Genomic DNA, 25,000 nt, shown 5'->3' on the forward strand with positions numbered 1-25,000 from the left:
AAGTGTGTCGGTGCGTAATGATTTCCTATATCCACACTTCTCATTCTCCGTTGTTCAGTCTTGCCACGCTATCTCCTCTTCAGGAGTTAATAAATGTGTACCTTGGGAATCGCTACGACTGGAAAGCAACGAAGACTGAGAGGGTACACTGGCTACCAAAACGGAATCTTGATCAACATAATTGATTTCATAATGCTATGGTTTACCCTATTAAAAAAAAACGTTCTCATACAATATAGAAGTAATTAGGATCTCAAAAAAATCAGATGTAATATCAAGTTCAGCAAAACCGTAAGACGCGGTGCGTTAAGTAGGTAACCTAAGCCCGGCAGTAAGGCAGAGAGACGAGGGCAAGGAAGCAAGACTGTAGGAGTGTGGGTGTTGCATTCAAGCAGTAGTGGTCGCGCGCGCACCTACACACATACGCGAACGTTTTTGTGCGTTTGCGGACACGCGCACACACACACACACACACACACACACACACACACACACACACACACACACACACACACACACACACACACACACACACACACACACCACAGCACGACCGCCACACCCGATGCAACCCCACAGGGCCACCCACTGCAGGCGCCCGCATACACTGGCCCTAGAACGGCACCGCAGACAGAAAGAAAACACTCCAGCCTCTCGGAACTCGGAAGCTGACTCCTCTTCACTTACCTCCTTCCGCCCCCCCCCCCCCCGGACTCACGACTCCGCTATGCAAGGTCCTTAGACAGGAATGGAATGCAGTATTGCAGAGGGCAAGTCGTAAATTCCTTGAGAAATCTAGATGCCCCCACAACGCATTCTTCATGACCTTCTAATCAACTTAAGACTTTTCTTTTAAGAAAAACTGAACTCTTGGTCCTTCTGCCTTTCGCGTGAATATGCTTCACTGCAAATTTCAATTGCCATTGCGTACGATAAGAAAAATAGAATGAATAATGCCGTATGACAGGGACAATAATTGCATAGAATGTGCATTTGGAAGGGAGTGAACGATAATTTCAATAGCAAGATGGAATGCAAGGGGGAGCAGAGAATAGCCAAGAGAAAGGGTGGCGAAGTAAAAATTCTCCTGATAGAAAACGACGATGTGAGAAGGAAACAAGTTAGGAGGGAAGGCAATAAATACGGAATATGGAAAGAATGAACAAGCGATAGAATAATAGCGGACCGTCTTTGGAATGGAAGAGATGTACACTGAAAAGGCAGAATAAGGGTGACGCGACGACCCTAAAATACACAGAGAATCGGGCTCGATCAGAGCTCGACTGTACGCCTGTCAGCGGCGGTTATAGGAACAACTACAAACCTTGGGCCAGATGGAGCATACCTGGTCATTACTGCCGCCACACCACGCTAGTGCTTCATTACGCCGATCCTTTGTGTAGTACCCCAATGCTCTCTATCACAAAGTTCGGCGGTTCTTTAAGAATAAACGTCTAAAAAGCATCCGAACCAGATCCCTTTATCAGTCACGATACCGCTCGTTTGAGCAGATTACCTCGATCCAGCCAATGCCAACGGCGAAAGCTAACTGACATGGCTATTATTCAAAGATATTGCACATTAATGGAAAATCGTGTTTGGAGGGACCACGTGCCGAAACAGGGCGGCCACAAGGCTGTGTCACCTGGATGTCAGCGAGAGGCAGCCCTCACGTCACGCGATACGCTCGCCACTCGCCAAACAACAGAAAAAGTCCCGGCCGAAGCTAATGGCCCGGCCCACGAGAAGAATTATCCGACTATCAAACACACTTAAGGCGCTGTCACACTAGCACTTTTCCGTCAATTTTCTGAAAAATTGTCAATTTTTGAGCGAATTGGCATCTTTTTAGTGCGCACTATCGCTTGTTCGTCGCCATGGTTTACATATGCGATGCGAGTATCACATTAGTGTGACAGCGCCTTTAGGATCACTTCTCGTCCCTACGACGTGATGCTTTCGGGAGTCCTACGATACGGATTATTCACATTCACTCTTTCCTTATTTAAATGTCAGACGAAAACAAAGTAATGCATTATTTTGTTCTCCTTAAAAAAACTCATCCAAATTCATATATCCTTTTATTACTATTCTCGCGAACCCTAAGATCAGAATTAAGACTAGTCAGCCCTGTAGCTTCGGGGGATCAAAGTCCCTTCCTCTTACTACATTGATTTATGGACAGCGTCGTCCCTTCAGCGGATTCAGATCCCGATAAAGCAGGTATGTCCATGACTCAAGTGCCCGACGAAACGAACGATAGCTCCCGATGCAACGTGGCTGCAACCTTGCACGTAACTCGCGGGGCTCCTTGGCTACGACGATAGCAAGCTCCCCCTCTGACTCCCACCCCACCCAATATCTACTGGACCCCGATATCCCGCCTACAACACGGACACTCAGGGTGCCGATACAAAGTTGAATGACCATTAAAACTCCACACAAAAGTAAACAAACAAACAAGCTTTTTCTAAACTCCTCTGCGTTCTTCCCCCTCCCACCTCCTATCCCCCCTCCCCTAAACTTCTCTACGACACGCGCTCACTGAGTCAACATTCACAATGAATGATTAGCTCTTATGGGAGGGATCGGGGCGATGACGTCAGCACAACTCCTCATTTACCGTCAGTCATCGTGGAAGGAATCTAATACGCAAGAAGTGGACGAGCTCGCCATCACTTAAGAGTGTGTTGGTACGTGGCGTGTAAAGGAAGACACGACCCCGATAATGCGGCGGTCGTGGCGCGGCGGGCAAGGCTCTTACGGGTAGGAGGTGCTAGGGAGAGGGAGAAGGGGCGGGCACGGGTCCCGTTAGAGGCCCTCTCTGTCTCTCTCTCTCTCTCTCTCTCTCTCTCTCTCTCTCTCTCTCTCTCTCTCTCTCTCTCTCTCTCTCTCTCTCTCTCTCTCTCTCTCTCTCTCTCTCTCTCTCTCTCTCTCTCTCTCTTACAAGCCCAATGTTACGGCATACTTGTGGCGTATATCCCTCTAACTGGAAATCACACTGAACGTGGTTTCGCGCGTTCTTACGCAAAGGAATCGTTCGACGGAGAGGCGGCGCTGTGTGAATCCCCAACCACCAGACACACTTTAGCACAGTTACGGACATCGAAGTCCGCCGACATGCCAACCGATCAAAATCCTTCGGTTGGGCCGTGATTCCCCAAGAGGTCCGCGCACGAAACCCTCTCTCCACAACGCAGGCTAAGGGAATCCAGTGACGACCGTCGGTGCGGCACAAATATTTACTAGTTTATTTGTTAGGTTTGTTTCTCTGTCCCGGGCGTGAGCGCAGGCATTCCGGGGATAGTTTGTCACGATGCTCGATCACGCTTCAGCATGGCTCACTCCCTAGACGATTCCAATCCTACTCGATTACTGAAAATATTAGATCAAACCCGGGCAATTAAAGGGCATTACAGGGGGTACCGGCCAGCAGAGGAGCCGGACGACAGATGCGGAGGAAAGGCTCGAGCGAAGCAGGAAGGGCAGCAGCAAGCAGAGGGAGAAGGATGGTCGGTAGTGGCGGGTAGAAAACGAAATAAATGACGGCGGCCGAGCGTGGTAACTGCGGGTGAGGCTACGCTTCTCATTTACAATCATTCATTATCAAAATGTTTCGCCTGCAAGCTCGGGGATCACGCGGGAAAACGTAGCTTTTGAAAAAATAAAATTTCGAGTCGCCGTTACAACACGCGAGAGGATTTGTTCCGCGTGAATTCGTAGCATTAGCAGCAGCGAAAAGAGAAGAGTAAGACAAATATACTCAGCAGTGTTAACCCAACGAAACGTTCATTATTCAGAGGAAAACAGCAGTTGTCTCGTGGCGAACCGCAGTGAAGCGCCGTCGGAGTGGATCACCAGGCCAAGTTCTGAACTTCACCCACGAAACATTATAAAAAAAACCTTCCTATAGAGCGCGTTGAGGCACAAGGGACGCCAGTGTACCCTTCACTCCGGCAGAAAGTAAGAGGAAGTTTCGCAAGGGAACAGCAGCGGCGTGCTGTGGTGTCGCTGGGCCGCCTGATGCCGCCCCATGGTCATGGTCTTCGCCTCACAATTACCATCGCTACCACGATATGGGCCTTTTGTTCCCCTTCTTTCCATTCATACAGAGATCAAGCCCGGACTGTAGGCACGACCTCGCTAATGCATCTTGTATTGATTTCCCTGGTAAACAGCCTAAGTGACACTGGTGGCCAACATGGGCTGCTGCTACACACCAGCGTTCTTGAACGAGGTCTCCACATCCATTCCCTTCTTGGCGCGTCCAAACTCAGTTTCCCCCAAATGTAAACCAAAATTGACTCGTCGAGATTTCCCTCGCTCGGAGTCTGTAGTTTCTCTTAGTACTGCTAACAATGCGCACTGCCCACGTCAAAGGCCAGGGTACACAGTACAGAGTAACTTTGCTTTAGAGTAACCCAGGAGTGGGGTCGATTTGTAGTCACTTCGCGAAGCGCGAAGATAAAGCTCCGTCAAAGGCTGCGTCAAGGGCGAATGTTGATGAGTAAAATGTGGCGCGCAGCTGGACGGTGGTCTGGCGCGCACTTCTCGGCCGTCCTGCTGTTCCTGGCCCTGGCCTGTTGCTGTGTCTGTTATTACCTGGCCTTGTTGCTGTCTCTGCAATCACCTTATACTAGCCTGTTGCTGTGTCAGATGTTATTTAGCCCTGGGAAAGAACTGTTTTTTTCCTGCCCATTTTCTCTGCATTAATGCCTTAGATGTTGCTGATGTCACCCCTGTTCCCGGCACTTATTATTGTTCTTGGCCCTCACCTATTGCAATCGGCCCTGGCCCTTGTTACTAGTCTGCCACCTGCATTGTCTGTGCGATGATGTTTAAAGTTCCTGTTGCCAACGATTCTTTCTGCTGTCAAAGAGAGGGCACCGTTGGGTTCATATACATTATGCACGTATCACAATTATCAGACAAGAACGCAATATTACAACATTCTGTCACACAATCTCAAGTAACAGCTGGCGAGATGACACGACTTTCTGGTGAGAAGTTAAAGTAAACAACTATTGCAATGCACTCGTCATACGTTGGTCGTAGTATAAATAGCCACTATTCATTCTTACTAACCAAGTGAGTGAGTGATACTAAAGGACTGATAACAGTTGATATTTTCACATAGAAAGTGCCGAATCATCTACCGAAGTCGTTCCCTTCCTGCTTTACATTAACATAACTACCTTTCACGATGTAAACGCGACTACACAACGGAGGAAAATTAGTGTTTAACTCCGGGCTTCAAGGTTTCCACATGGTAGCTTCGAGATGACGGTGATGGGGGCGGTTGAACCACTACACCCGAGAGGGCATCGCGTATCGCATTACTATCCCCCTCATCCTCCCCTTCCCCATCTCTCTCTCTCTCTCTCTCTCTCTCTCTCTCTCTCTCTCTCTCTCTCTCTCTCTCTCTCTCTCTCTCTCTCTCTCATTCTCTCAGTTAGCTCTCTCTCATTCTCTCAGTTAGCTCTCTCTCATTCTCTCAGTTAGCTCTCTCTCATTCTCTCAGTTAGCTCTCTCTCATTCTCTCAGTTAGCTCTCTCTCATTCTCTCAGTTAGCTCTCTCTCTCTCTCTCTCTCTCTCTCTCTCTCTCTCTCTCTCTCTCTCTCTCTCTCTCTCTCTCTCTCTCTCTCTCTCTCTTGCCCTTTCCACCCCTTTCCGTGACTCATCTCCCTCATCTCCCTCCCTCTCTGTGGTCTCGTACAAACAGCTATGGTGACTCACTCCGGCATCCCGTAATATCCACCCAGACTGGGTTGGTGTTTCCCCGACTCTTTCCTCCCCTCTCGACTCCCCATGGCTTCTACTCTCCCCTCTCAACTCCCTGCCACATCCCAATCCCCCCTTGTCAACTCACTCATTCTCGTTTTCCATAAAACCAAATCAAATTAACCTCGGTTTTAAGTTTCTACCTCCCCCACTCCAATCCATCTAGCCCTCCCGTCTTCGACCCGAACCTAGACTCCTCGTAGACCCAAACCCTCCCTGCCTCGTCTCCCCTCACAGATACTGCCTCTCCCCCTTCCCCCTCGAGCCTCAAGTCTCCCCTCTCAGCTTCTTCCTGCCGTTATCCGAGTCAAGGGCCTTGTTTCATCACACCCTTCACGCTAAGCCTCCCCTTAATCTCGACATCTAATTTTCCGACTCTCTCTCTCTCTCTCTCTCTCTCTCTCTCTCTCTCTCTCTCTCTCTCTCTCTCTCTCTCTCTCTCTCTCTCTCTCTCTCTCTTTCTCGTCTCCTCACCCCACCGCGCTCCCGCCCTCCGTTTCTTGTAAAATCAACTCTCGCCTTCAGCCTTCAGCCGAACACTCTCGACTCACCTTCACCCTTTCCAGCATTCTACCTCGACTCACGCATCTACCAGGCACTCACGTTCGGATCGATAACGCGTCTACGATCCCGCTCATCCATTCGCCGTCTTGCCCATGCCATCGCCCTGTCCAGTTCACCTGACGTTAACACTCTTAGCCTTGTGGATTCAAGACTTCCTTAAGCTTGTTGTTTCCAGACTTCCTTTGGGCCTTTTGTTTCAAGACTTCCTTGGGTTAGTAGCTTAAAAGACTTCTTTAGACTCGAGGTCGTCCGTGCTTTGATCACATGTTTTAATGTTCTGCCAAACCTTAGGTATACATATGAAGAAAGTATGAAGATGGAGTGCGAAGCAACACATAAGGAAAAGGAAGAAGGAGAAAGGTTGGCCGGTTAAGAGACAAGAGTCCGAGTTTGAGAGAATAGTAGGGAAGGAGGAAAGACAAAGAGACAGGGTCCTCTTACAACTAACATGATAATTCACTCATGCAAAAAAAAAGAAAAAAAAATCCTGTTAAGAGGCGCTGATGAGGTCCACATGGTCTCCTACTCAATTATGGACGCTTTAATTACAAAAGCCTCAAATTATGAATGCTTATCTGCAATATCAGCTTAAACCTGTCACCCGGGAAAATGGTCTTGTCATGCAACTCGGGAATTTTCTCTCCTGTCTCCCGTCTCCTCTCTTCCAGTTTCTCTCTCTCCTCTTCCGTACATCCCTTCCGTCCATTCTCTGTTTTCTCTAGTATTCTATCCCCCTCTCCCCCTCCTCCGTGCGCTTCAAATTCCCTCTCTCCCACATTCCTCTCTTTCTTCTTCTCTCTCTCTCTTTCCCGGTCTTTCGGCCAACGCACCCTTTCGTTCCACCCAGTGTGCACTGCCGTAAAAACCTTGGTCACCGGACACTCCAGCTGCCACGCCATGACATATCGGCAACATCTTAGCTCCCATAACTGCGGCAGTGTCAAGTTCAACCATCGCAAGGCATGATGACATCAACAGCTGATAAAAGAACCTTTTATCTTTCTCCTTACTAGTGTCTGAGGAGATGTAAATATTTTTTACCATCACCATATTGCGGATGAAAAAGAGGGCGAAGATACATACACACATTCATACAGAGAAGAGTGTGTGGGGAGAGTGGAGAGTGGAGAGATTGGAAAGAAGAGAGGAGAGAAAGGAGAAAGAGAGAGATAGAGGGCGAATGAGCGAATGAGTGAGTGAGTGAGTGAGTGAGTGAGTGAGTGAGTGAGTGAGTGAGTGAGTGAGTGAGTGAGTGAGTAAGTGAGTGAGAGTGTGAGAGTGTGTGTGTGTGTGTTTGTGTGCGCGCGCGCTCGAACATATCCCTAAAGAGGATAGGAAGACGGACGAAGGCATCAGCTAGTCCACGCCGAGCAAAACACACGTCGTTCTTCCATTCCATTCATTCTACCACGCCACACTTCCCCCGAAGACCAAAAGCCTCACGCAAGATGACGATCATGATGAGTTTGTTCAACTTCTTCGGAGCGTCGGAAGAAAAGTAGACGAGGTAAAAAGATGAGAGCATAGATACGATTTCAATAATAATAAAACAAAACGGTAGGAGAGAAGGCAGAGAAGATCCAAAGCGACCTAGAAAGGGGTACAGCGAAAGTAAGAGAAGATAAGAGAAGGAGACTCCCTCCTCCCGCTACTTCAGGATTCAAGGGGCTCCTCGTCCGCCGCATCGACATCGCGCCTCAGCCTTGTTCGAACGGGGGCGTCTTGTTTGGAGATCAAACCGGCCTCGTCACAGCGCCTCGCGAAATAACACGTCCGAAAGACGAAATAACAGGACACTGCGAGAGGCAATGAAGATGAAGATGAGGAGGAGGAAGAGGGGGGGGGGTAGGAGAGAAGAGGAGAGAAGGGAAGGAGAGGGGAGGAGGAGAGAAGAGGGAGAAGAGGGAGAAGAGGGAGAAGAGGGAGAAGAGGGAGAAGAAGGAGAGAGAGAGAGAGAGAGAGAGAGAGAGAGAGAGAGAGAGAGAGAGAGAGAGAGAGAGAGAGAGAGAGAGAGAGAGAGAGAGAGAGAGAGAGAGAGAGAGAGAGAGGGGGGGGGGGGAGATGAGAAAGGAGGAGTGAAAAGGAGAAGGAAGAGTAAGAGGAGGAACGAAGAGGAGGAGAAAGGAGGAGGGGGACGAGATGGGCGAGAATGGCAGAATGTACGATTGTTAACACCAACTAACCGTCAACATTAAAAAGGGAGAATAATAATAACAATGAGGAAGGATATAAGACGAATTAACCAAATGAAAGAAGTGAAAGAGTCACAAGAATAGTTTACAATGAACGAATAAGAAAGGCTATCAAGAGGGTAGAGGAGGAAGGGTGGGGGCGGAGTACGCAGACTGGGAAGAGGAGGGGTGAGGGGGTGACAGGGTGAGAGGGTGAGAGGGTGAGAGGGGAGATAGGGGGGGAGGGGGAGGACTAACCAAGGGTGAGGGTGAGGCTGTCAACAGTTCCAGGGCGAGGTTGTTTCCAAGTGCCTGTGACCGCCCACAAGACTATGCGGCGCCCTTAGCTTCGATCCTGTCTCAACCGCTCTGTCCCAGCCATTGTAGCCCCCAGCCCCCTCTCCCTCTCCCCTCCCCACCCTACCCTTCTCCCTTCTCCCTCTCCTCTTCCCTCCCCCTCTCCTATCCCCACCTCCTCCCCCTCTTCCCGTTGCCGCCAACCACCGCACTTTATGCATTCATAACGCACTCACAATTATCGGGAATTTGGAACGTGTCTAGCAATGCCACACATTATGTATGATCCGCGAGCGGGTTGTGTCGGGGTAAAAAAAAATACGTCAGACTGGAAAGTAAACCCGTGCTCTCTCCACTTGAAAATTTTCCCTTTATCGTTCCACTAAGTTTCTGGAAAGGTTCCTGTGTTCGGAATATGTGGAATCTCGATTATCATGTTTTGCTTTTATTATGGTAAAGCAAATGTCTTGGTTTAACATATTATTTCAAATATGTTGAGAGAGAGAGAGAGAGAGAGAGAGAGAGAGAGAGAGAGAGAGAGAGAGAGAGAGATATAGAGATAGATAGAAAGAAAGATAGATAGATGGATAGAGAGAGAGAGAGACACACGTGCGCGCGCGAAAAACGTGCACGCATACGCACACCCACACCATACACAGCTGATTACCCAATTTCGAGCGGCAGCATGAATGCGTCATCCACAATCCTGTCACTTGGCTGCCAGGTTTCTTGCACGATCAATCAGCGCCTCTTCAATTCAGTCTGGGCCATGTTGTTCCTCGTCATTACTTATTTGGCTTTGACAGTTACTCGCTTCTCTTCTATTTGTTTGTATTTGGCTGAGTGAGTGCCTGCAAGCGCGTGTGTGTGGGAGGGGGGGGGGCATGTGTACATAACTGCGTTCATGTAAGTGCATAAGACATCCATGAGTGTATATCAGTGTTCGCGTGGGCTTCTATTCGTGAGTTCGAGCTGCCGCATGCATATGCATGAATTCGTGCATGCTCCTTTCGTTCCCGCGGGCTTGTAGGCAAGCTTTCCCACGATTTGTCAATATCTGGTTTTCGCATCACCCGACTGAAGCGACTTGTTATTTTACAATATACATTAATGGCAATTCCCTTGGGCGTGGTTTTTATTCATAAGCTATCATACAAGAGCCATTACTAAAGAGCTCATTTCCAAGCGAGTAAAAAAAAGTGAATGGAGGAGCGCGAAAAGCAACCGAGCAGCCGGTACGAGCACCAGGCCGACCCTGGCCGTGTACGTGACGGCCGCGAGACCTTATATAACCTACTAGCCTCTCCCACTTTTGCAGACATAATGAAACCACTTTCCTCGATCTTATGAGACTGTCGCAGGAAATAGAGCAACGGAGAGCTCCACTTTCACACGCGCACAACCAAACACCTCTGACGCAGGAGAACCGGGGCATAAATCCGTCGTGAGGCTTTGCGAGGCGGCAGCGTCGACCGGTAGACTGGTTTTATGGAGGGCCAATAAGCTGGAGTCCCGCCGGCTACCTCGGCCACCTCAGGACTGGTCCCTCAGTCCCCCAATACACACGGCTCAACACACCAGGCCACGCCACTACGCCAAGCACCGGTCCTGCAGCATACCACTCTGGGCGGAGGGGAGGGGGAGGGGAGGCGCCTCGGCAGAGGGAGGGGGTCCCTATTCGTCACCATCGTGTCGGAACACCATTCTAACCCACTAACGAAGGAAGCCAGAAGGGTCGCGGAGGGATAAGGACGGTCCGTTGAGGTGATGCCGGCCGACCCAACCAACATTCCAGCCCGAGGCAGAACAAGGCGGGGACAAGTGGTGTCCTTGTGCGCGGTTGAGGCACACACGCGGGAGCCCTACACCGGACCTTGATTAACCAATATCGTGGCTCACACGTCAACTACACAGTGTTGTAGGGGGTGCGAAGGAAAAGGAAAGCTATTTGCTTTATGTAAACGATGAGTTTATATAACACAGATTAATCACTTGTACACGCGGGTGGGCGACTACCCCCCCCCCCCACACACACACATACACCGACAATACGCACGGATACATGCACATGCAAAGATACATATAGTAGCAAAGCGTTTACAGACTTGTTTTAAACAAAAGCGGAAAGTCGATGATCAAAATACGACAGGAAAAAGGTGTGGCCCAAAGGATAGAGAAGGAAGGTTCACAATCCCTTTCTCTCAGGCAGGAAGTTACGAGTGCATCAGTCCAACAAACAAACACATCGATATCAATGAAAGTGATCTTTTTTAAGCACTTAGAGCCTATTACATTACGCCATTAGCCCAGTCATCTATCACATTTATATAACAGGATGTCACGTCACACCTCGCGCTCACACACACGTACACACGCCCGGCCCTCTTCCGGAATATCACGGCGATGCACACAATGCCACGAATTAACATGATTACCATCAATGGAAAAGCGTAGCAGGGCAAACAAAGCCTAGCAGTTCGTCAACACATGTGGCTGAATACGCAAGTCCACGTGCGAGGAGAGGAAATATCATGACTCATGGGTTTTTAGCCAGCTGCTGCATGCGTCTAGCACTGCCCGTGGTAACCTGGCGGCTTCCCCTATCTCCCCACCCCACTACCCGTGAATACCTTGCCCCCCCCCCCCTTCACCACATCATCGCCAGCACATCATCTTCTTTTCCTTCTCCCCCCCCCCCTATCCTGCACTTCAACCAATCGGAACTTACTGCAATATGAGCGAATGTGCAGAATAGTCGCAAAATATTAACACTGTCAGGGCGTCACCTGACACCTCTGTAAAATGAAAATACTAAAAAAAATACATCTTCCTCACCCACACAATTGAGGTCAAGCTCACACGTGCACCGACTTGAGGTCAGGAGGGGGAGGCGAGGGGAGGAGAGAGGGAACACGAGAGGGGAAGATGGGGGAGGGGGAGGAAGAAGGAGAGGGAGGAGAGGGGGAGGAAGAAGGAGCAGGGCGAGAGGAGAGGGAGTGGGAGGAACAACATCGCAAGCAGATGTTTTGCGAGGTTCTACTCCATGACTGATTACTTGTCCATCGTGACTTTTTCCCACTCACATGCACTCCCATCATTGAATATGTAAACTCTCAACACTTCATGGCGATCGAGTCGTATTAAAAAAACATCATGGCGTCGCCCTCTCAGCTACTCAACCTTGACCTCTCGCCTTTCCGACTAGACCGACTTGTTCCTCGGAGTGTGGCATGGAGGGAAAGAGGAGCAACAGCAACAGAACAAAGAGGGGGGGGGGCGAGTGGAGCGGAATGAGGGAAAGAGGAAAGAGGGAGGGAAAGGAGGGAGGGAGGGAGGGAGGGAGAGTGGGAGGGGGGAAGAGAGAGAGAGAGAGAGAGAGAGAGAGAGAGAGAGAGAGAGAGAGAGAGAGAGAGAGAGAGAGAGAGAGAGAGAGAGAGAGAGAGAGAGAGAGAGAGAGAGAGAGACAGGTAGATAGATAGATATAGATAGATGAATAGATAGAGAGAGGTGGAAAGAGAGAGCGTGAAGAGAGAGAGGACGGCGGTGCTCCTCCGCAATATGGAAATACCCGATAGGCGACCCGGAAATACTCTCTTCTAAACAAGACGCCTTTGGAGGCGCTTCTTCTCCTGCCAGCGGACGTGTTCTCGTCCTCCGAGTGATCCTTAGGGCCCTTAAACAGCATGGCCTGCGTCTGGATCTCATCCTGTTCGTCTTCTCCCGCATCGTCACGGAGATACTTAAACGTTCCACCAGCAGTTCTAGCTCATAAATATGCATGGAGTTACATAACATTACCCTAGCAACAGTTTATTTTTTTTTAAATATTTCCATGACCTTAAAGAGTCGGAAGTATATTTAATTCACGGCCTTTCCACTTGCCTTGAATCAAAATCCGAGATTGCAGATTTTGAGATAAAAAAAAGAAAAAATCGTCTGCGTGTAGTATGTTTACGAATACTTGAGCCTGTGTCTCGCCCTCATGTATAATTATGGATGTAAAAAAAAAGAAAAAAGAAGAAGAAAAAAGTATATGTGTATATATATATATATACATACATATATATATATATATATATATATATATATATATATATATATATATATATATATATAAATATATATATGCTGCTTACCCTCTGCAACCACTAAAGCAATTTTATTTAGCCATGGCAACCGAGCCAGATAAAGAAATCAAATATGTTCTTATAACACATGACATCACAAGTGCATATCTGTCGTGCCCACGTGCCCGATACCCAGTGCCAATAAAAACAGCCAGACACAACCACGTCGTGTGTATCTCTAAGAGCTGTCACCTGATGTTTACCTAGAGTCTAAATCTCTCGATTATAATGCAGATCTCAGGTATCAGAGTCTCGCTGTTGAATATATCAAGGTATGTTCTCTTTCAGTCCGTCGTGTCCTATCATCATTGCCCTATATTAAGGCTGCCAATCGCCAACAGCCAATCTAGAGATACCTTTTTCTGGAAAGGGAACCTAATGTGTTATGGTTTATCATATTGCATCTGCCATATCTTTATTCTCCCTCGATCAAAAACGTTCAGGATCCAATTGTGTTCCATCCAATCACTGGTGGCTACTGCCTTCACCCAAAATTTACCGTGTTTGATATTCTTTCTACTGCTTTTTCGTCATTCTTATATTGATCATCTGATCTGAAATGAAGTCCAGCATGTTGATAACATGTTGATGAAAACACTGCCAACCAATAAAGCTCCGTACAGCAATTCTCTATTAATGGGACCAATCATTTCTTTGGAGGTTTGTCAAGGTAAAGTAATTAATTTCCCTGGCGGTAGAGACTGGCTCACGTCCCTAGACTACTATGGTAGGTTTGGACGCTGACCGGCGCACGCCCAGCAGTCGGCATGCCAGGCCCACTAACGGAAACACACATTTCCCTTATTTCTGTTACAAAAAGGAAGATAATTGTCAATGCTTCCTCACAAACACAATCAACGCACTCTCACCCATTCCCTTTTGTTTTATCATTCGCTTGATAGTCTCATGTAAGTATTCCCTTAATCCTCAATATAGCTAACGGAAGCAATGCTCCCTACCTCCCTCACTCACTCACTCACTCAAACACACGCTCGCTGACTTACTTACCTCTCTCCCTCAACAGGGTCACCACCGCGCACAGGCTCCCCCGGAATCGAGAGAGGGAAGGAAAGGAGGCAACAAAAGGTCGGCTAAGGAAAGTCCCCCCTTAAAAAACAGCTGAAGGCGCATCCTAAGGGACCCGTTCATCAAAGCAGCATCAACTTTTCTCTATAGTCGTCATAGAGAGAGAGGTTTGGGGGGGGGGAGAAAAAGAAAAGAGAAAGAGAGAAAGAAAGGGAGGAGAGAGAGTGAGTGAGTGAGTGAGTGAGTGAGAGAGAGAGAGAGAGAGGAGAGAAGAGAGAGGAGAGAGAGAAGAGAAGAGAGAAGAGAGAGAGAGAGAGAGAGAGAGAGAGAGAGAGAGAGAGAGAGAGAGAGAGAGAGAGAGAGAGAGAGAGAGAGAGAGAGAGAGAGAGAGAGAGGAGAGAGTAGAATAGAGAGACCCATACTTCAAAGCGGCATCAACTTTTCTCTATGGTCACCAGAGGCGGTGCAAGAGGAAGGTGGTGGTGATGAGGGGGGGAGGGGGAGAAGGTAATATACTGTGTCCTTTCGTACCTTCTTCCGTAACTGCAACGTAGTGTAGGTGGATGCCCTTTCATACCAGACAGGGTACTATGAACTCTCGTTTCTTTTGTTACACTTACCTGAAAAGACAAAGAGAAAAAAATATTAGGTACGGTAAAGTAATCGGGAAAGAATGAGCAAATAATCTGAGGCAGAGGGTGAGCGAAAGGAAGGAAAGGAGAGAGGAAGGAAAGAGTGACAGCAATGACGACTAGACGAGAGGGGAGAAATAAAAAGTGGATGAGAGAGAGAGAGAGAGAGAGAGAGAGAGAGAGAGAGAGAGAGAGAGAGAGAGAGAGAGAGAGAGAGAGAGAGAGAGAGAGAGAGAGAGAGAGAGAGAGAATGAATTAGGGAGAGAAAATCAGAGGAAAAATGAGAAAAAATATCAATGAGAGAGAATAAGAGAGATAAGAGAATAAGAGAGAGAGAACTGAAGAGAGATAATTAGGAAGGGGGAGAAATAATAAAAAAGTGAGAATAAAAAAATAAGTGAAAAAATAAAGGGTGTAAGAAGACACGAAGCAAGAATAGAGAAAGGGAGACAGAACTGAGAAAGGGAAAGAGCAGAGGGAGAATAATAGCAAGATCAAAAGAAAATCAAGAGAATAAAGTGTAATGGCCGAGAAGGAAAATGTTAATATATTCACTTAAAAAATAGAACAAATCTCTAGACATTTATAGACTAACCCCACAGAGCGAGAAGAGGGAAAAAACGTGGCCACAGACGACCCAAAATTAACACATGGAACGAAGCTGGTGCACCCTCACACATAAAAGATGGCGATAAAAGCTCTTCAGTGTTCTTAGATCGTAAAAAAAAGTTTTTAGTTATTTCGCTGCGATGTAGACGCCTTGCACAGTGACTGATCTCAGTATACAGTGTAACTTTAACAAAATAGATACACTCAATCCCGCTCATATTTAACAAAGGCTGCGACTGATTGCCTTGATTCCTATTGCCTTCGAACTTGTAAAAGGAATCCATTTGGAATTGGATCCCAAAAGCGACACTCCCCAGAAGTGGCCGACGCCTTCCGCTGGCCGACGAATTAGACAGAGCAGGGTGTGCCTGAGACAAAGACAGCCCCCCCACCCGCCCCTTCCCCCTTCGAATCCCCTCCCTCCCCTCTCTCTCATGGCACGTGGCCGCCCCTATTCTACAACCCTCTCACGCCCAAAATAACCCCTACAAACGTGTTCCATCCGAAAAAGAATTTGGCCTCACTATCTCGCGGAATGTACACAAAAGCAAGTCACAGCGATAGACATCCCCCACGCACTGTTACAACGGTGAGACACTACAACCGTGGCAAGACAATGAGAGCCGAGGCATAAAGACTTTTAATTGGTGGTAATTTGGAGGTCAGAACGCCTGGCTTCCAGGTATGATGCTAAACTCTAACAACAGTGGCGCTTTGTTCTTCTGACTAAATTTCAATCAACATCTACAATTATATCCATGGCGGATGAAAGGCGGGGAGAACGAGCGCCCCGATGTGGCCTCGACAAGGTGTGCTGTAATACACCAATGACCTCGCGTAAGCTAAGAAAATTCGTTCTACATCCCCGAGGTCGGTACAAGCTCCTCCCCAAACAAGTACGCGTGAAGAAATGGATCACGCAGCGGTCTGTACGTAACCAAGAAAAGCATGTGAGATCGGGGTAGATCAAATCGTTTCTCCACTCTCTCCCCCTCCGCCCATATATAGGCTTAGGTCCGAAACACTTTCGTATCTACCGTAAGGGATCCGTCTCCATCCCTATCATCCACGCCGTCATGGCCGCTCAGTATGAACGTCGACCTGACCTACCCCCTTGACCAGGACGCTCTTGCACCCGTCACCCAAGATGAATATGGCAGGATGGAAATGTAATCAAAGGACACCCGATACAACGGCGACGGTCCGAGCGCGCGGAGGCCCGTCCGACTTGTGCAACGCCGCCTTGGGATGCCAGATGAAGGAGCTTGGGAGAACTGCTTATTCTCGTAGAAGGGGAAAGCGAATGGTGGCGAGATGCCGAGCCGAAAGAATAAGACCTGAAAAACACGACATACTTGCGTTATGGTACCATGAAGTGAATGCAGTGAAGGTGAACAATTTTGCAAGGGAGAAATTGGTGATGCAAGAGATGTGATGAACGAAAATGATGTATATCCGAAGCAGAAAGTACGATTAAGTGAGCACCGTGTGACAGGATGATGCTGTGAAGACATATGTAAGTAGAGAAAGGCGTGTAATGGAGCATGTGAACATCATACAAAGGAGATGAGAGTAAGAAAGGGGAGAGGGAGAGGGAGAGGGAGAGGGAGAGGGAGAGGGAGAGAGGGAGGGAGGGAGGGAGAGGGAGAGGGAGAGGGAGAGGGAGAGAGAGAGAGAGAGAGAGAGAGAGAGAGAGAGAGAGGAGAGAGAGAGAGAGAGAGAGAGAGAGAGAGAGAGAGAGAGAGAGAGAGAGAGAGAGAGAGAGAGAGAGAGAGAGAGAGAGAGAGAATTACAGATAGATCTAGAGACTGAAAGAGTATTCAAGAGGAGACTGAAGGATGACGGGAAAGACGAATGCAAGATGAGCTACGGTTCTCGTGATGCCCGCACAGCAATGAAGCAGCGCGGCGTGATGTCGAAATAGCCAGTGCTGGATGGTTGAGATTAATGCCATCCGAAGCGCAGTCTGTTATTCCGCGAATGAGAGAAACGGAACGCTCGCCAACTGATGAAGGATTGCCGCGCTGCTGGTAAAAGCTGACTGATGCACCGGGTAAAAAGAAGCCATTGAGGTGGTAGGCGCAATTTGAAAATGTTCTTGAACGAGTAGTGACGTCAATTGCATTCCCAGGAAGAATGGCACGATTTCCTTAAAAGAGGAAGATACATTGGATATCGAAAGCCGAGTCAGAGCCGCCTCGTCGTCGAGAGACATTTACGAATTAGTCTGCGTGCGCGGCGAACGACACGCTCCATCGCCGCTGGTGCCGTCGTTACGCAATCCAGACACAACACCTTGGTTTCCAAAAGCGCAGTCGCGTATATACGCCGTTGTAAACCCACGTGAGGCGCGAGGCAGCGAGAAAATCTCACGTGCGCCAGCATCACCGGGCGTAACACCAACGGCGCTGCGGAAGGTTCCCACGATCCACACGGCACGACGAAAGCTGGGCACGTACCTTCGGGCCGTTCTTAATAGATTTCCAATTTCCTAAAAGCCGGATCATAACGCATTCATCAAACCAGCGGACGCAAATGAGAACGCCTGAGCCGTGGAAGCGCTGTAGACTAAGCTAGACAAAAGGTTTGCGTTCCGAATGACGGAGCACGTAAGACATCTCTTTTCAGAGCTCATTTGAGATGATGAACTGCTTTATGAATGCGCTTAATTAATCACAATAGTACTTCACAGACGATATCATTAGAGTGCGAGCGAATTGCAATTAGCCGGGCATACATATGAACGATAATGCACAAGCTGACAATTAAGCATATCATATACGACCAACCCGGAGGAGGAGGAAGAGGAGGATGGCTAGGGGGAAGGGAAGGAGGAGGTGGAGAAGAAAGTATAATAACAGGAAAGGAGAAAGGGAAAGAAGTGGATAAAGGGGAGGCTGAAGAAAGAAATAGGATGAGGAAGGAGATACATTTATTTTTTTTCCATGATGATTCTTTTCAGAGCCTCTGGAGCTCAGAATCCTGGAGCAAAATACACAAGGCGCGCACGCATGTTAAGATAATACGTTTTACCCATTTTTTTTCTATTTCGTAACTGGCTACAAGAACAAAAAAATTCTAGTTCTACCTTTCATGTAAATGTGCAACGAATCCTTCTCTGAGATACAAAATAAGACCAGAATAACCAAGTACACAAAAGTATCGAAAGAGACCATCTCGTAGGCGGCGTAATTAAAAATTCCACATCCATCGCTCTAAGTGGAAGAGGAAGATCTAACAATACCTCGCTATCAGTGGAACACAGCCTGCTGTCATTCCCCTAGACCGGGACTAAAGTCGGCCCATCACTCTACCCCAGCTTGTTTTCAGGCCGCTCTTGCAGTCATCCATCTCCATCAAGCTCACCAGCTCAATATTCCTAAGTAGCTGCGAGGCCACCGAGGCGAGCATTACACCTGGTGGTCTCGCAGCGGAACGGATGCCGGCTACATGCAAGCGGCTTTTCTGCGCTATATATTTTTTGGGTCAGTTGCACGTAGGTAATAGCCTGCGTCCTCTACGGACTCATCAGCATGTTTAGTACCTAATCATGAATAATTGCAGTGAAGCTGAAGCCGTATACGACTGAAGGCTCCAGACGTCTCCTCTTCTCAGGTAGGCGAGCATCCGGGGTTCATTATGCGGCATAATCTCAAGCCGCGGGGCGGTTTCGCTGCCGGTCACGTAAACTGTACATAATCTCGTGGGGGTGGCGAGTGTCACGGCGTAAGCGTACTACCACTCCACCCAAACACACTAGTGCAACAAAGCACGAGCACAATCATAACATACATGATGCTTGCTTACATATAACCAAAATAATACCGCATACACGTGAAAAAGCTCCAAAAGGTTTTCGGCCAAATCAAAACAACAAATACTTCTTAGAACTTCTATCGGTTGCAATCTACATTGTATACAGTTAACGCTAAAGACGCGTGTTAAGTGCTCAATATAACTCCTCAAAGGCCGGTGTGTGTACAGCACGAGAAATTCTACGAACTTCTCACGCATTTTCTGCACTAATTTCAGCTTCGAGACGAGCGAAGAATTTATTCAGTCAACACACACCTGGCATAGCGGAGCGCCTGACGTCAAGGCGGCTAGATTCTATAGTGTGCAATAAAATAGCGGCACTACGACCAAGGGACAGGATCCGGGGCGGCGTCAGCAGGCAGGTGTGGGAGTGGTGCCGGATGGGGCCAGGTGGTCGAGGCTCAGCACGTGTTTAGCCCCTTTGTCGCACACCCTTTGTCACGGTTCACTGCCGTCTGACTGACCCTTTATTGGTCGACCTAGCCTTCACAATGGTAAATCCACGAACAAGACACACAAATGCAAATACATATCACGGAGATCAAGCATGACGACCAACGCCCACACTATTCACGGCGTCAGCCTCATACCCCGCGAAACGGCGGTGAATTAAGAGCGAGCGGGCGGGAAGGAGACAAAGGCAACTCGCGCGTCGCCACACAACCGATTTGCACCACATGCCGCACCATCACTCACGGAGTCCACCTGGAGGAGAAAGGCGAGAGGTGATGACGAGGTGCGTACGTAGCGCACGTGCACCGACTCCGTTGGGCTAACTGTTGTAGTTGGGGCCATGCTTGCTGTATTTGCCTGGTCGGACAAAAAAATCCTTTAGTATATGAAGACGGTACTGAGAAAAACGAAGCTTTCCAAGGCATGCGAATAACGCCATCCTAACTCCCCTCCGTCCGTAAATAACGTTTTCGTAATACTATTAGCACTCCCCTCTTTCTTCAAATAGGCATCCTAACATCGCCACCACTCCCCTCTTTCCTCAAATAACGACATCCTAACATCACCAGCACTTCCCTCCTTCCTTAAATAACGCTATGTAATACCATCAGCACTCCCCTCTTTCCTTCAATAGCGCCATCCTAACATCGCCACTACTCCCCTCCTTCCTTAAATAGCACCATCCTAACATCACCACCACTCTCCTCCTTCCTCAAACAACACCACCGTAACACCATCAGCACCTTTCTTATATTAACGAGCACAAAACAAAGGACAAACAAGGGCACTCTAAATAACATTCTCCCCTCAGCGCACGAGTCCCTCAACAACGGTCATAAACATTCCGAGGGCATTTTGGCACCTTCGCCCTAGTCTTCGTACACCTGAACTACTCCATAACACTTGTCAACTTTGTTTTCTACGGCTTCGACACTCTTCGAGGCCATAAAAAGAAAAGAAAAGAAAAAAAATGTTTACGCGAGGCCTCTTTGAAAAATATCTGTAGCGGGACGAAACTCCAGCGGAGAGGGGAAATGATGACCGAGGCAACAGAGCTCCAGAACTAAGGCGAACACGCAAAACCGCAGTGGGGGACTTTCGTCGACTGGATTGTGTGTAATTAAAAACAAAAACTTCGCTTAAAATATCTACATAACTGTTTGAGGTTGGTTTTTACTCCTCTTGTAGCTTGCAAGGTGCCACAAGATACTTTAGAAAACGGGATGTGGTTAACTACTTTCGTGCAAGAACTCTATAATAGAAAAGTAAAATACTACGAACCAAAAATAGACATCTCAAAAATAGAACGTTACGGATATACCGATAAAAGCATAAGACAAAAATATAACGCACTTATAGAACACTCAGTCCCAGATTTTCTATACCATGAAATTTTTCCTCGTTTTTTTCTCAAAAGTGAAATAGCAGCTGTTTAAATAAGATTTCTTTTTCAATCCGTCCTTCGGCTATTTAAGGAAAAAAAGAAGGTCGCACAGGCATTTCGACTGTCAAAAAATACGTTGAAATGTAAACCAGCGACATGCCTCTAGCGTTAAAGAAAACTAAAATTGTTTTCGCACTTTCAAAAATGTCGAGGGGGAAAAACTAGTACAAAGCGAGCCATTATCTATAATAGTGTTGGAGGATTGGCATACAGATAATGGGAGCTAACAATTGATAGCAGAGCTGCGGTAGAGTGGCCAAGGCTCTTAATACTTTTTCCATTAAGCAGATTTTTCAAAATCTTTTCCGCGTTACTTTGTCACTCCATCTATGTTTTCACCACATTTTTCGTCAAAAATGTACCGAAATATTGGTGAGAGAAAAGACCTAGCAATGAAACTCAATAATAGCCAAAATAAAGTCGCTAAACTTTTAAAAATCCTTTTCCTCCTCCGCGTAAAAGTTAGACTCGTAGGTCTCCCGTGTCACGCATTGATCAGCCAAAGTTGCAGGCTGTCAATGGCGTTGGCTCGAGGGGCGGGGCGAGTCGCGTGGGGCAGCGGCGCCGGGGACAAGCACCCGCATGTCGCTGGCTGGGGAGCCACGTACCCTGGGGAATATGATAACTTTCATTTATGCAGAGCTAGCACGCCGTACTCGGTTTTCAAGTCTATTCGGCTTTATAATTATGCGCTGATACGGATCATCAGGAAATGTTAAGAGGGAAAATAATAAAATCAGGTACGAAAACATGCCCGGTATAAATATTCTATGAAGAAAAAACAACGCCCACGAAATGTCAAGATTAATAACACCGAATTCCGTTAACACACACTCATCCCTCGCCTCCTCCGAGCCTTAAAAATAACGGCCGCCATTGCTTCAGTTCCTGCTGAGCACTGCGTCATTGTCATAAAACAAGTCTAAATATAACAAAAATAATCTCATTATCACACCTCTTCTGAATGAGATATCAGTGTAAGAAACCCGCCTGCAGCAATGCAACGCAAAGTCTCGTCTTTCTACGAACAAGAGGAAAATCGACATGTAATAACCAGATGTGGCACACGGGCAGTGAGTCATCGTGGGCGGCAGTGAGAAGTGCCAAGACGCTCGGCGGTGAGGAAACCGGACAGGCATTTCCAACATTCACTCCAGCCTGGCACTAATAACGGCGAAGCCATCCGAGGCACTCGCTCGCTCTCCCGTCCTTTCCTGTCCTCCGCCTGTCGCCTTAATCGCTTTCTGGGCCTCCTGCTGCCCATGCATCTCCAACTGACGGAGCTAAGGGCTCGCTCGACTCGAACACTGACTGACTAACTGACGACGCCCCAAGTCATTTTCTTCCACGATTGGGTATGATGATCTGAGGGCAGGCACTCGCATGTGTTCACATACCGGCTGATGAAAAATGTGTCATGCAGCATACCGCTAGGGAACGCCAGAGCCAAGGTTGTTTTCGAGTGGGAGGCAGACGGAGCCAGGAGGTTGTAGAGACACCAGACAGTTGTTGGTGGGAGCCACGGCTGGCGGCGTTGTCACTGGGAAGCTACCAACAAGAGAAATGGGAGGGGGAGGGGGAGGGGAGGGGGAGGGGAGGGGGAGGGAGAAGGGGCCACCACCTGCTTCCTGGCACCCGAAACGACATTTTCTCGAGCGTAAACACACTGCCACTTACAGCCATGAATATCAACTTGGGGATCAAAGTGCGGTCTATTCATCCATTCATTCATAACTACAGACGAGATAAGAGATGCCGAGATATGAACATTACAGAAGTTAGTATGGTCACTATCTTCAACGTTTACAGTTATTTCAGAGTTTTGCGATGATCATGGGTACTATATTAAAGTCCGGAATTCTTTAAGAGTTTGAAAAGAACAAGGGTGACTACCATAAGCATTTACAATTATTTTAGAATTTTGCGACAAACATTTTTACCAATGTAAACGTCTACGGTTAGTATTTACAACTGATGAGTCTCGCTTGAGACAAGACTCCATCAATAAATAAACGCCTTCCTGCCCGCCGCCCAACTAATCCCCGACACAAACCAATCCTCTCTCGTGGCCACGTACGATCGTCTCTCAAGGTAAATCCAACGGATGAAAATCTCGGCAAATCTCAGCAAATACGAGTCGAATCACATTCAGACCATCCGCCCGCGTCGCCTTCCAGACAAAAATATTATGATTAGGTACGTTTCTGCCACTACCATCATGGCTGGATGACCACTGGTTCCCACGGGATCAAGATACCAAATATCAGAGCTGCGTGACAGTACGTCAGGCTCTTTGATATTTCCCTTTCCTTATCTGCCCAATCCACGTCGTTTCTTTTCCTCGCTAGACTCCAAATCTTGCGTCTCCCTGCCTAACACAGCACGCTTCCCTCGAAAATCATACGCGTGTTACAGATCCACTACACCTAAAGCAATAGCTTTCTACTGCTTTCGACAGACAGACACACGCAAGTGGGTCTGTGCTGGGTGGAGTGTGTGAGTCAGCATGTGAATGAGTGAGAGTAGAAGAATGAGGCAGTAAGCGCGTCAGTGAATTAGTGTATATGTGTGTGAGACCGTGGGCTGTGTGTGTGAGTAAGATTAAAAGTAAAAGCAAGAGTTGATAGTTTGAGTATGCGTGTGAGTGTGCCTGTGTTTTCACGCATGCGTATGTGTGTATATCCATACGTAATTGTGTGCGCGCGTGCAGAATACGGGTCAGCAGTTTAACAGTCGAGATCAGAAGCAAACTTCAGACCATAATAAACTGTCGTGATAAGGCAGGCCATATCAACCCGTAAGACCGAACATAAAACGTAATTTCCCACGTTATTAACCCTAATCGGATATGGGCCCGCAGGGAGGTTGAAAAGAACTACCTCGTGAACTTAAACCTATAACCATAAAAAAATCAAACAACCTTAGAGAAAATAGGAGAGAGAGAAAAGGAAAAAAATAACGAGAAGCCGAAAAAAACGTTTTAACGACAGACGGTAATCCCCACAGGGAAAAAACCTCCGCTTCGAGGCAAGGCTGCTGCTGAAAGGGCGATGCTAACTCGAGCCTCAGTGGGGGTGGACCGCGGGAGCTAAAAACGAGCGGATACATTCCTCGGTGTTAGTGCTCCGCCGCTGGATCTCTCTAAGCCGTACAAAAAGAAGAGGGAAGATAAAATGAGAAAAGAAAGTGTGTGTTTATCCATGTAGGTAGGCCTATATGTAAGGGTTCGCGTTAGGACTGATCTATCTACATCAAATAAAAATAAAAATACAAGGTAAATGTAAGGACTGATTTACACAGATTAAGAAGAAAGGAGCGATATCCATACACGAGAAGTGAGGGAATGAAAGAAGACGGAGGAGAGGAGAAGAGAGGAAGAGGAGATGAGGAAGGGGGAGCGGGAGCAGCAGGACCGGACGAAGAGAGTCGGACGAAGTTGCACTCTTCTCCACTACTCCATTTTTCCCCAGCGGTTAATTAACTTTGGGATGTTATTTTTCCCCCATCCAGTTTTACCATAGCTTTCTTTTCTTGAAACGTTTATCAACTTTTAAATTGCTACACCCACCGCCCCTGTGATCGCTTTCCTTAATTCGGTTTCTATCGTAGTTTCCAACTCCCCCCCCTCCCCAACTCCAAATGAATTCCTAACTTCTCTTGAAGGGGAGGGTTGAAGGGGAGGGTTGAGGGGGAGGGAGGGGGGATATAACCGTCGACCCTTAGCCAAGACTTAAGGCCTCCGCACTGATCTTTGTGACGGCTAAATAAACACGGAGATGTTGATATACTGCGGGATGCTAAGTCGAAAGACATTAAGTACTGTTTTCAATTCCAGTACTGTAAAAACAACGATTCCAACTTTAAAATACGTCAAGGTGCGAGGGCTGCACGATACATATAAAAATACAATCCTTAAGCCTCTGTATCATTCCATCTGGCACCCAATACGTAAATAAATGTGTGGCTTCAGATGGCACAAAGCTGTGTTGGCACCCGAGTACTAATGCGTGTTAGGGTGCCACGCCGATCTGGCTTATGCATCAAGATTTATGCATCTGCGCTTGATATGGATAAACAAC

At 47.7% G+C, this 25,000-nt stretch overlaps 1 protein-coding gene across 39 annotated transcripts in view; it reads right to left on the reverse strand.

Moving 5' to 3' along the window:
- LOC122256429 (RNA binding protein fox-1 homolog 1-like) overlaps window positions 1-25,000 on the reverse strand; it is a 375,573-nt gene that overhangs the window by 87,848 nt on the left and 262,725 nt on the right. For 2 of the 39 annotated variants that reach the window (XM_086552797.1, XM_086552783.1), the window contains exon 1: window positions 14,499-14,582. The exons of the other annotated variants lie outside the window; for them this stretch is intronic. The gene's annotated coding sequence lies outside the window, so the exon portion shown is untranslated. Of the gene's footprint in view, window positions 1-14,498; window positions 14,583-25,000 lie in introns of those variants that run through there. 39 annotated transcript variants of the gene reach the window in all.

Source organism: Penaeus japonicus, unplaced genomic scaffold (genome assembly GCF_977035675.1).
Source record: "Penaeus japonicus unplaced genomic scaffold, GWHDUDI00000001_assembly GWHDUDI00000027, whole genome shotgun sequence".
Lineage (NCBI taxonomy): Eukaryota > Metazoa > Arthropoda > Malacostraca > Decapoda > Penaeidae > Penaeus > Penaeus japonicus.